Here is a 13,100-nt window from a genome sequence, read left to right as displayed (position 1 = left end):
GTGGCTGAAGCAACTCTTGCTTGTATGTTTTGTAGAACTCGCTGGGCAGCCCATCCGAACCAGGCGCCTTGCAAGTAGGCAAGTTCCGAATCACTACCTCCAGCTCATCCGAGGTGACGGGTGCGTCTAACTCGGCGCGTTCTAGATCGTCCAAGGTGGGCAGCTCTATGTCCTCCAATGTGTCCAGTATGTCTTGACACATATCCTCCCCCGTGTCCTCATACAAGTGTCTGTAATTCCTCATTTACCTCTTTCTGGGTGTTGCATATGCAACCTCTCTCATCCTTAATCTCACTGATCACCGAGCGCGGGGTCTCACTCTTATACAGCCACGCCAGCAGTCTGCCCGGTTTGTTGCCCCCTGCGTGTATCCTCTCCGTATATTTCCTGTAATTGAGTCTGCATAGTCTATCCCAGAGTGCGCTGCAGGACAACTGTAGCTCCTTTACTTTGGTTCTGTTATCATGAGCGGTGCTCTCGCAACGCGTGAGATCCTCTAGCTCCCTTTCCACCTCCTGGAGTTCCCTTTCGACGCCCCTCCTTCTATGTCTCTCACTATCTCGGCTGTTACAAACATGTAATCTAACCTTTTGTGCAAATCATGTGGTGCTGCGTAGTGTGAATACTGCCTATCCGTGGGATGCAGCCTTCTCCACGCATCCTCTAGGCCTAGGTCTTTCAGTAAGGTACCCAGTGCTTTAGCCGCCGGTGCCGTTTTCCCTGCCCTGTCCTTGGACCTGTCCATTCTGGGATCCACAGTACAGTTAAAGTCCCCCCCCCACACTACCGTACCCCCTGCCAGTGGGCCAATTTTACCGTAGAGGGTCCTAAAATAAGCCGCTGTGTCGTTATTGGGGGCGTACAAATTTATGATGTGCACTTCTCTGTTTTCCAGGAGACCCGTTACCACCACCATTCTACCCTCCGGGTCCACCGTAGAATCAAGCATCCGAAACGGCACATGAGGCGCCACCCAAGTAATGACCCCTCTAGCATACGCCGAGTACGCCGCCCCCACAACATTGCCCTTCCATTTCCTCCTGACCACCTCCAGCCTTTCCCTATTGAGGTGGGTCTCTTGCAGCAGGGCTATGTCTATGCGCTTCCTCTTTAAGTACAACACCACTTTGTTACGTTTCAGGTAGCTGTTAAGGCCCCGTACATTCCAGGTCACAATTCTGAGATTACCCGATGCCATCCGGTCGCACTATCTCCATCCCATCCCATAATGCTCCCCATGTTAGTTCGTTCCCTGGCTCTCTCCCTTCTATTCACAAACAATACCCCCCTCCCCCCTTCCCCAACTTCGCACCACTGCACACAACTCCCCTCCTCCCCCCTTCCCGCCAACCCCGAACAATAGCCCAGCTCCATCCCTGGATCTCAGGCCTACCCACGTCTGGACCCGTCTCGCGTCCGAGGACTCCGCGGGGTGTCACCAATCTAACAGTGACCTAACTAAGTGTACTACTATTGGGTGCAGAGGGTGCTCCCCAGGAGCTCCCAGTCGTCTATTTAAGAGAAGTGCATTCAACGGGACCCGCCGGCAGATACCATGACTTCCTCCCCACAAGCACAATATTGTACTATATTCCAGTCCCAATGTCGTTACTATAGCCTCACGGGTGCCTCTGCAACGTGCTACTTATCTCCAGCCGCTTCTGTCTGGGCATCCGATTCCTGAGGTCGACCTTGCATATCCAACCACTCCATCGCTTTGGTCGGCGTCTCAAAGAAGAGGGTTCTGTTCTTATAAAACACCTTTAACCTGGCGGAGTAGAGCAACATGTAGCGGTGGCCTGCTTCTCTAAGCCTCCTTTTCACCGTTCCAAAGTTCGTTCGGCTCCGCTGTACGAGCAGCGTATAATCCGGATACGCCGTTATTTTCGCTGACCCCCTTTCTATCGTACCTCCTTTCCGGAAAAATTCGAGAATCTTTTCGCGGTCACGATAGTTCAAGATCTTCGCGATCAGCATGGGGCCGGTTTCCTGGTCAGGGCCCTATGTGCCCTTTCGACCGCGAACCCCTGGGTCAGCTCCCCGCCTGTGATCTCCTGCAAGAGCATGGTTTCAACGTAATCCGTGGGGTTCGATCCTTCCATTCCCTCCGGGACACCCACTATGCGAATGTTGTTGCGCCTGGCGCGCCCCTCTGCCTGCTCTGCTCTGTCCGCCAAATTGCCCACTCGTTGCACGAGGGCATGAAGCTCCTTAGTGTATGCATTGCACGCCTCCATGGTCGGGGCCAACTCCTTTTCCAGTTCCCCAGTGCGCTCTGCGATCGTTCGCACGTCCTGGTGCAACAGGTTCACCTCTTCTCGGACCGCTCCGATCTTAAGGTCTAGGCCCTCCTGCAGCTCTTTCATGGCCAGTCCCAACTTCGTCTCCAAGCCACCTTCAAGTCGGCAATTGCTGCCAGCTCCTCCTGGATAGTACCCGGTGGGTTCGTCACCGCCGCGGGGGCTTCTTTGCTCTTGCCCCCTTCCGCACCCGAGGGCGTCCTAGCGTAGGCCTCCATCGTGGGCTGTTTGATCCGGGGTCGCACCACCTTGGAGGACATCCTGCTGCGTCGGTTGGGCCCACGCGCCCAGCTGTGTCTTCGGCGCTGTGGAGCGCCTTGCGGGGTTCGCTCGCCGGCCCCTTCACAGCAAGGTTCTGCTGGACTCGGGTTCACTCTGCTGGCCCGCCACGATCCAGGGCCTCCTCAGTGGGGGCTCGCACTTACGTTCTTGCCACCAGCAGAAGCGCATGCAACGCGTCTATCTGGTTGGGCTCGCCCACGCTCCGGCCAGCTTTGTCTTCCTCAGCTCCACGGACCATTTATGGCCCTTTGTCCACAGGCGGCCATCTTGAGTGCTGCCCTTCCACTGCGCGACCGCCACCTTCTTCGAAGTCTAGTTCTGTGGATATGCAGTCTCGCTGGTGGGGAGGGCACTCACCAGAAAGTCCGCCGAAAACCATCACTTCTTCCCAGGATCAAGATCGGATCATCGGGAGCTCCTCCAAGGAACGTCCTCTCACGTAGCCATCAAGCCACGCCCCCCGGCGTGCAACACCCTTACTCCCCATCGCTTAAGAACCGGCTTGCCAGATGGAGGGAGCTGTTCTCCAGATCTCCCCCAGAGCACGCAAAGGTGTGCATCCGCAGGAAGACAAAGGCAAAGGTGAGTGTTCTCTTTAACAAAGCACCACAGAAGAGCGATTCCTTTCCCAGGAAAGAGCTGTGCGGGAGGGGCCAGGAAAGCCCTGTCACCAGCTTGGGTACCGAGGCTCATCAAGCAACCGGCCTCGCAGCCGAGGGGTCCTCTGACCTTACCGGTTCCATTGCTGAGGGGCCTGTTGGCTCGTCACCAGGAAATCTCCAGAGGGGCTCTGCCCTCATACCGGACCCATGTATGATGGGGCGCCTGCACTCAACAGAACTACCAGCCCTCAGGCCGAGGAGGCACAGCCTACTAGGCAGGAGCCAGAGGTTCAGAAACAGCACAAACCTGCCTGTAGCAGTACACAGGAGGAGGCTAGGCCTAATATGGCACCAGGCGTGTCGGGGCAGAACAAAATGGCGGCGCTGCAGGACAAAATGGCGACACGTGAACCTGTGCACCAGTCTGAAGGGTGGCAAGGCGCAGAGCCCACTTCTAGAGGGCAGTGGTCCCTCATGGTCACCCCTACACTGGCCCCCGACCCCACGCCAATACCTAAGACTACACCGCCTGTGGACCGGGCACTCCGAAACAAACAGACACTGAGCAGGAGGAGGACTCTGACACCTTGTCATCAGCCAGGGCATTCCATGACAGGCTGGCATGACTGGCAGAGTATCTAGACATTCCATAGCCCCAAAAGGAACAGCCTGAGGGGGGTATGGCTATTAGTAGAGGCCCTCACGGTAAAATCGTCCTCCAGGTCAGGCATTCCATTTCAAATGGCTGTTGAATCCCTAGCAAAAAAGGGTTGGACGAAGCATCACTCAACACAACCCACCAACAAGACTGGATGCAAAGTACAGGCAGGCTGAGGGGGGAGTCCCTGCTGTTGTCTGTGCATCCGGAGCCACATTCATTAGTAATAGCAACGGCGTCCATGTATGCAAAGCCCCAGTCCTCCACATCGTCCTCAGCCTTGTTGGGCAAGGAGAAAAAGGTGCTAAAAGCATACAGAAAAAATATGTTTTCAAATGCTGCTCTCCACTTGTGACAGGCGAATGCAGACGTCATGTTAGCCGCTGCAAGCTGGAGGCTATGGAGGGAGATCTCAGATTTCCTGCCAGACATCTCTGTGCACAAACAGGTCTCATTCAAGGCAGGGCTGGCAGAGGCCAAAATAGTGGTGCACGGTATTCTGGAATCCACTGTAGGACATATCAACACGGCTGGCAGAACAAATTACATAGCTACAGATATGAGAAGAACGGCATGACTTAGAGCCATGTACAAATCTGTATCCTGGACCTGCCGTTTGAGGGGGTGGGATCTCTTCCACTCATCCACAGATGAGGAACTAGACAAAAAGAAAAATAGTTCCCAAACAGCCAAATCACGGGCCATTCTGGCAAAGCCGGCACCCAGGGCATTCAGATGGAGCCAAAACAAGCTTGGCAGGGGGAAGGACCTTTGGTGGGTTCAGGGGCTTCCAGGATCGGAAGGCAAGGCAACCAGACTGGTCCACCAGCCATCACAAGCACAAACATTAGTGCGCTTCACAAATTGGCTTCTTTCAGTCCCCCTCCCAAGCACTAGCCTCAGACCCAAAGAAGCAATGACGGCCCCATCAAGGTGCACAGTTCTCCAGTTGGGGGCAGGCTTGCTCTCCACACTCAGTCCTGGCGGACTCTCTTTTCAGATCCCTGTATCCTTTCTGTGGTTTTGCACGGGTTTCATCTCCCGGTCCCTACGGAACCTCCTTTATCCCCTCCCTCAAATCAGGACAGCAAAACTCCTCGCGGAGGTCCATTCACTGGTACAAAGTGTGGCAGTGGAGGAAGTTCCCCCTTCTAAACGACACTCAGGGTTCTATTTGTAGATTTTTACGATACAGAAAAAGAACCATGCTCGCCTGCAAGTGGTTTTGGATCTGTCCTTCCAAAACCTATCCCTCCTCATCCAAAAATTCAATAAGGTTACGCCAGCGCTGATAGCGGAGTCTCTATATGGGGAGACTTGACATGCTGCCTAGACCTGAAGGATGCATACTTACATGTCCACATCGGGCAGCCCCAACGCTCGTTCCCGAGGTTCAGAGTGATGGGACCACATTTTCAGTACAAGGTGCTGCTGATCAGGCACAACTCAGCCCCACAGGTGTTCACAAGGTTGATGAATGCGGTAGCAGCTTTACTCAAATCGGAAGGCCAACATCTATATCCATATCTCGACGACAGGTTGGTCAGGGTAGAATTACCCAAGGGGGGTTAGGCATTCAGCCTCCAGGCTTATGGAGACCCTACACAATCTGGGGTTTTCCATCAACCCCAAGAAATCTGAACTGCAGCCCACACAAACCTTGGTCTTCCTCGGGCTGATGTGGGATATCAAACAACTGAGGATTTTTCCCACAGGTGAGAAGGTAGCAGCAATCAAAGCGGCTACGGGCCATTTCCTAAGCAGATCGAATACTTGGGCCCGGTACCAACACCTGCTGGGGATTTTGCTATCATGTATCCTGGTGATTCCCTACACCTAGCTTAGGATGAGGCGAGCACAGCTGCACCTCATGGCCTCATGGAACCAAATGTCAGGCTTCCCGGACACAGCTCCAAGTGCATGTTCTACATCAACAAGCCGGGGGGAACCAGATCGCCCCCCTGTGCAGTCTCACCATAGAGGTATGGGAGTGGGCCACTGCACACCACACATGGCTGTTGGCAATTCATCTGCCAGGGGAGTCCAACCTGGAAGCGGACAGGCTCAGCAGACTCTGGGTGGACAACTACGAGTGGCAGCTAGAGGAACAAGTCCTAGCGGACATCTTCAGGAGATGGGGCCGAGCCCATATAGACTTGTTTGCCCGAGAGATGTCGGCAGTATGCGTCCTGGCAGGGTCAGAGGTCTCAAGGACACACTACACCTCCATTGGAGCTGGATGAGGGCATATGCATTTCCCCACAACGCCGCGCTCATTCAAAAAGTTATCAGCAAAGTCATAGAGTCTGCAAACATAAGCATGATTCTAATTGCCCCGAGGTGGCCGGCGTGGCCCTGGTTCTCAGACCTCATACGACTGGTGGTGCAGGGTCCAGTGAACCTACCGATTCACGATAAAGGGCTTCTCTCACAGAATGTAGGGTGGGTGGTAGTTCACCCTGCTCCCAAGAAGCTAGCCCTAGAGGCCATGTTTCTGAGCAAGTAACAATTCAGCCTCTGTCTGTCACAAGACAACATTGAAATAATTCAGAAAGCGAGAAGCAAGTCCACCAGAAGGCAATACAAAAATAAATGGACCAGATTTTGCCTCTGGATGAAGGACAAAGGGATAGACCCTCTGGCATGCATGCTAGATAATGTGCTATCTTTCTTAGCACACTTGGCGCATTCAGGGGTACATGTGGAGACATGTCAGACCTACGTGCCGCCATTGGTGCTTACAGAAATTCTGACCACAAGTCTTTCTCGTCCTCCAACCCGATAGTCAAAAGACATCCGATGGGGTGGACGAGGCTATATACTCCTACCAAAACACTGCATCCTGTGTGGGACCTCAATGTGGTTCTCACGGCACTGGTGCGTAGGCCCTTGGAGCCCATGTCATCTGTATACATAAAGCTGGTCATGATGAAAACAGCCCTGCTGGTGGGTATTACCTCAGCTAGGAGAGTGAGCGAAATTCAGGCAAATATGGCCACAGAACCGTATACCATGTTCTATCGAGATATGGTGGTTTCCTCATTCCACTTGAAGGAAGAAGTTGTGTTGCCAACCTTTTTTCCTAACCCAAAGGATGAAGCAGACAGTGTGTTGCACTGTCTGGACGTTATAAGAGCCATTAAATAGTGTCTGGGCATGAACAAAGGGTTTCACAAGACGTTATTCATCACCTTCAGTGCCTCTTAGCCAAGGGACCAAGCCTGTAAGGCCTCCATAGTCCGGTGAATGGCTGTGTCCATTCGGGAGGCCTATAAATCTCAGCAGAAGGAAGTCCCACAAAACATACATGCTCATGCAGTGAGGGCCAATGCAACGTCGGCCGCCTTTCAGAGGCATGTGCCATGGCAAAACATTAGCAGAGCAGTTACGTGGGCCACTCCATCGGCCTTCAGCAGGCATTACTGCCTGGATAGCAGCGCAAGATCTGACGCAGCATTCAGGCAAGCAGTCCTGAGGAACCTCTTATCTTAGCATCCAAAGCATTGTACCTCCCTTGGGCATCATTCAGTGGAAATCGCTCATGCAGTATGGAGGAAAGGGGACAGGACGTAGGAGTAATTATAAGTTACTCACCGTAGTGACTAACATACTCCTAGTCCATAGTCCCCTTTCCTCCATACGTCTCTCCTTCCTTCCTTCCCCCATTAATAAAATATGTAGTTGAGCAGGTTAATCCGGCTGATGCGACAGGGGACAGAGGTGTGGCGTCGGAGGGCAGAATCAAGGGAGCACATCCTCGCACACATACATTTAAAGGTGTATAGACATTTTTCTAGTGAAAATGGTTGCATATCCCATCACTACAAGGGACGCCCATGCATTATGGAGGAAAGGGGACTATGGAGTAGGAGTATGTTAGTCACTACAGTGAGTAACTTATAATTTCTCCAACAAGACGCTAAGGGATCGCCATTGTCTTGTTGCGTGGCTCGAGGACGCTGGCGGGTTTTCTGACTCTGCGTCGATACAGAGTCATGCCTCATTACGGCAAAGCAGGACGGCCCGGTGAACCACCTCTAGTAAGAGGTATAGGTCGCATGAGGTCCAGGGCACCAGCAAGTAGAGCCATAAAGGCACCTTCAGCAATGAGCCCAGATCCTCACACAATGTCCAGATCCTGTACTCCCATCCCCTAACTGTAAATATCATTATCCATGCCTTCCTCTGCTATTTGAATGTACTATTTTTATTCTGTCTGTATAAACTGTATTCATTGTATAAACTGCATCTTGTAACCATTACCTTCACCTCAGAGCGCCGAGATTCCCCTGGGTCAGGCGCGCTTTATAAATAAACAAACAAACAAGGACCGGTCTTCACCAAAGGTCATTGAAGAGTCTTGGCAGAGATGGGGAGCCAAGACCTTTTCCATCACCCCAAGGAGGCGACGTCATGTAAGACCACATGGAAATCTAGTTGCCACTCTTTGCTTTCAGCATCGAAAGCTGGCTCGTCGTCAATCGGTGGCGAGTACGTCTTCAAACCAACCAAGCCTCCCTACAGGTAGTCTACCACAAGGCCATTGATGTCATCCACCCCGTCAACAACCACGACTACTGCGTCATCAATGAAACTGTCACAACTACGGCATCATCAAGAATATCAGCAACGCCATCTATGTCGACGGCACCATCGATGACCCTGTTGATGGGGGGAAAAGGTGCATCTTCCTATAGCATTGTTCCTATAGCGTTCCTGACACCCACACTGGCAAAGTGTCTACATGGAAGGCCCATCCAGGGGACATCATTCCCTAACCTGGGAGTGGCCTTGCTACCAGGAGGTATTGTTGTATGCGATCCAAGTCCTTCCTAATCGGAGGGTGTAGTGGAAGCAGAGGTGGAGACCATCATGTCACTGCCGTCAGCGCCAGCACACAGGACATCCCATTCCAGAAGGCAATCTAGTTCACTGCAGGGTGTGGCAAGCCTGATCAGACTACCACCATTGCCCCCTCTGCATTCAGCTCAGGCACAGGGCATCAGTCTGCCACCTTTGCCTCCGCGGCATTCAGCTCAGGCACAGAGCAGTTTGCCTTTAATGCAGCCGGCTCCAGTGCTGCCGCCACAAAGAAACATGTCACTGGACATTTTTATCTACTTTAACCACTCTGGTGGCAACCTTGCAACAACGTCTGCCTGCACCAGCCCCGGTTCCGGTCACTATTAGGCATCATGCAGATGTCCCTGGGCCCCCAGGGACATTTCTTTGCCCCCATGGAAGAGTGAACACTTGTTATACTGCAGATGCTGTCTGATACTGGGACAGATACAGATCCCGACCAGTTGGAGGATTTGGTCTCCACGCACTCCTCCCACAATGACGAATTTGATAATTTCATCGCAGGTGATGGGGAACTGAATGAGATTCCACTCAGGGACTCGCCCCCTGATGAGGTGGGGGCCTTCCATGCGCTCATGTCCAGGGCTGCTAAAATGGTCGGCCTTGCGCCGAAGGAGCAGCGAAAGGAGTGTGCTGTACCAGCGCAGAGAGCCACGCAGGAAATCTATCATGTCCATCCTGCAGTTGAAAGACGTCTGGGAGGATGGCCTGGTCACCTTGGTGCATCGCACAACTGCCTCTTAAGAAAGACTGGTTCAACAAAAAGTGCAGAGCCCCAGAGAGCGCTGCCGGCACCTCCGTACCCAATCCATGCCAGACTTGGTTGTCTCTGCTGCTGCCAGAAATAGGCCAGCTAACCCTTAGTCATCCTGCTCTGTCCTTCCAGACAAGGAAGACAAACGCCTGAACGCCTGTGGTAAGAAGATCCTTACCACCACAGACACGACTATTGAGGTGGCAAATGCAATCGCCATACTCGCATGTTATGATTGTGAGCTGTGGTACAAGATGAGTCCCCTATTGGAGTTTCTGCCAGATGACAAGAAACAGGCGGCCATGGACATCTTCCATGAGGGCAAATTGATGTCAGACCATGGCATCATGGTCTCTGTGTACATAGACCGATACTGGTTTTCACCAGCTTGGAAATGGAGCGGTTCTGCGCAGGCAGGGTTGGCTCAAGGCCTCAGACCTTCAACCGGATTTCCAGTCCAGTGTCATTGATATGCCATTTGGTGGATCTGCCCTTTTTGGAAAGGAGATGGATGAAGCCTTACAGTCCATAAAACTGAAACGGAAACCTCTCACTCTTTGGGCACACTACAGTAAAGGATGTAAGTTCTTTCTTTCAGGAAAACAGCATTATGGCAGGACTTTGCGGGTTAACCCTGCCACGTACTAGTCTTCCTCCTCTTATAAAACCCCATACTCATCAGGGGATCAGTACAGAAAAAAAGTCCCAATCCTACAGGGGATCACAGTGGCACCGTGTCTCCTCCCAAACTAGCGGTCATTCCGGCAAACAGACATGACCAGCCCAGGGCCAGGTCCTCCTGCTTCAGCACCCCGTTGGGAGGATGACTGTCAATGTTCGTCAAAGAATGGGAAAACATCACAACCGACAAATGGGTGCTGTCCCTCCTCAAGCAGGGCCACTTGCTGGAGTTTGTGCACTAGCCACCGGACATCCCTCACGTACACAAACCAGAAAAGCTGTGGCACCTCTTGCTACAGGAAGTACAAGCCCTGCAGCTAAAGACCTCAGTGGAGAAGGTTCTAAAGGACAAGCTGGGCAGAGTAGTCTAATCCTGCTACTTCCTGGTAAGGAAATAGTCAATGCACAAGAAGTCAGGGGGTTAGAGGCCCATATTGGATCTAAGGGTGCTCAACCAGTTCCCAAAGGCACAAACGTTCTGCAGGGTCACGCTGCAGCAGAGGTTGTCCCAGCTACAACAAGGGGACTTCTTGGTGTCCCTCGACTTCGAGAACGCCTATTTTCACATCCTTGCTTGCCACTCACAACAGCGCTACCTACGCTTCGTGGTGGTAGGAATACATTATCAGTGCAAGGCCATTCCAAACGGCCTGCCGTCTGCTCCGAGGGTGTTTACTAAATGCCTTGCACCAGTGGTGGTGCTCCTGTGGCAGAGGGACATTCACGTCTACCTGTATTTAGACGACTGGTGGGTGAGAGCCCCCTGCTATCCGCTGGCAGAAGCCAGCACTGCCCCCACTATCCAGTGTCTACAGCAACTGGGTTTCTCCATCAACTTCCCAAAGTCGTATCTGGTTCCATCGCAGCGGGCACTCTATCTCAGAGCAAGGCTTGACACCCAAATCTCCACCGCCAGGCCCTTGGATAAAAGGGTGCTGGCTCTTCGGGAAAAGGTGTGCAGTCTCAGCGATGCCCAGTTGATGCCAGTCCGCGACTACAAATCCCTTCTGGTGATGTCATAATGCATCCCATTAATAACCAACTGCTGGTTACACATGAGGCGTGTGTTGGAATTCCTGGATACCTGCTGGATCCAAGCCTCCGGGTCCTGAGATGACTGCATTGCACTGATACCAGTTTTCAAGCGGAGCTTTCGCTGGTGGTCAGTGAGGAAACATCTGGGGCAAGGCGCCCTCTTCAGGCTGCCAGACCATATGGCCACTGTCACAACGAATGCTTCACTGGAGGGCTGGGGCACCCACTGTTAGGACCAATATGCCAGAGGACCTTAGTCGGAGGAAGAAAAGAGCCAGCTCATTAACCTGCTGGAGCTACGGGCGATTTTCTGGGCCATGAAATCCTTCCTGTGGTACGGATTTACACTGACAACACAACATCAATGTTTTATGCCTGCAACCAAGGAGGAACAATGTCCTCACAGCTTTCCAGGGAGGCCCAAGCCCTGCGACATTGGGCTCTACAGCATAACCTGTTTCTGATTCCCCTTTATCCACCAGGGATTCAGAACACTCTGGCGGACTCCCTCATCAGGGAGTTGCGCTCTTGTCACAAGTGGGAACTACACCAACTTCACCTGTTGTTTTGGACATTGGGCACTCCAGAGATCAACATGTTTGCCAGCTATGACAACAGTCGCTGCAAAACCTTTGCCAGCCACTTCCCCCATCAACGGAGAGTTTGGGGGATGCCTTTGCGTTTCCATGCAAAGGGAAGTTTCTGTATGCATGTCCCCCGATTCCTCTGGTGCCACAAGTCCTACACACCTTCAGACTGTATCGGTACAAACTGATATTAGTGGCCCCTGCGTGGCCGAGACAGTTTTGGTGTTCCAACCTCCTTGCCTTCTCGTCGGAGGTGAAAATCAATCTGCGCCATCACCAATTGCTCCTATCCAGGAAACAAGGGGCGGTACTATCTCATGACCCTGGCACACTCAATCCGACGGTCTGGCTCCTGTGTTATTAGAATTCGGAGCTCTGTCCCTTCCGCAAGACTGCCAGGATGCTCTAGCCCGTGCAAGAGCTCTGTTCCACTTTGAAATGCTAGCAAGTGGAAACGTTTTCAAGTATGGTGCAGGAGCCATCAACTGTGACCTCCAGCTGTAGGATCTGTTGCCTTATCTGTTGTCCCTGGAGCAGTAATGCTTGATGCATTCATTCGTTAAGGTGCACCTGGTGACGATCTCCAGGTACAACTGCTCTGTGGGGGTGCCATCTCTGGGGTGTCACTGGCTGGTGAATGAGTGCTTGCATGGGCTGTTCCGATCATTCCCACCTGTCCGTCACCCAGTAACAGCACAGGAGCTAAATGTGCTACTCGCAAGGCTCATGAAGCCACATTTCGAGCCCATGCATCAAGCATCCATTATGCATCTTTCCTGGAAAACTGCTTTCTTGCTGACAATAACTTTGGCAAGAAGAGTGGGTGAAATACAGGCATTTTCCTCAAAACCTCCCTATTTGACGTTTCTCAAGGATAAGGCTATTCTACGTACTAACCCAACCTTTATGCCTTAAGGGCCATCCTCTTTCCATCTCAATCAGTGAGTGTTCTTGCCTGTATTCTTTGGCACACCGACTTCTCCAGTGGAGTGAACCTTGCACACGCTGGATGTAGTGCATGCCCTTAAGTAATATGTAGCACGTAAAGAGTAATTCTGTACAACAGATCAACTGTTTGTTTCAATCGGACCTTCTGGGGCCGGGAAGGCTCTCTCCAAGTCCTCCATTTCAAGATGGATTGCAGTCTGCATCTCATTCTGCCATGGTGCATGCCCCCAAAACCCTGAAACCTGCGAGCCCAGCCCAAATTCTGGCTTCCTTTGGGACTTACCAGGTCCCAGATAGGCTCACCTGGGCTCAGTCCTGGCGCCGCTGGCGCCAGGCTCATGGTAAGTGCTAAATACATGGTCCATTTATTTGGCTCTGAGATGCTGAGCC

This window comes from Ambystoma mexicanum, chromosome 12 (genome assembly GCF_040938575.1).
Source record: "Ambystoma mexicanum isolate Mex_15411 chromosome 12, UKY_AmexF1_1, whole genome shotgun sequence".
Classification (NCBI taxonomy): domain Eukaryota; kingdom Metazoa; phylum Chordata; class Amphibia; order Caudata; family Ambystomatidae; genus Ambystoma; species Ambystoma mexicanum.
Note: the sequence above shows the minus strand (reverse complement) of the source record.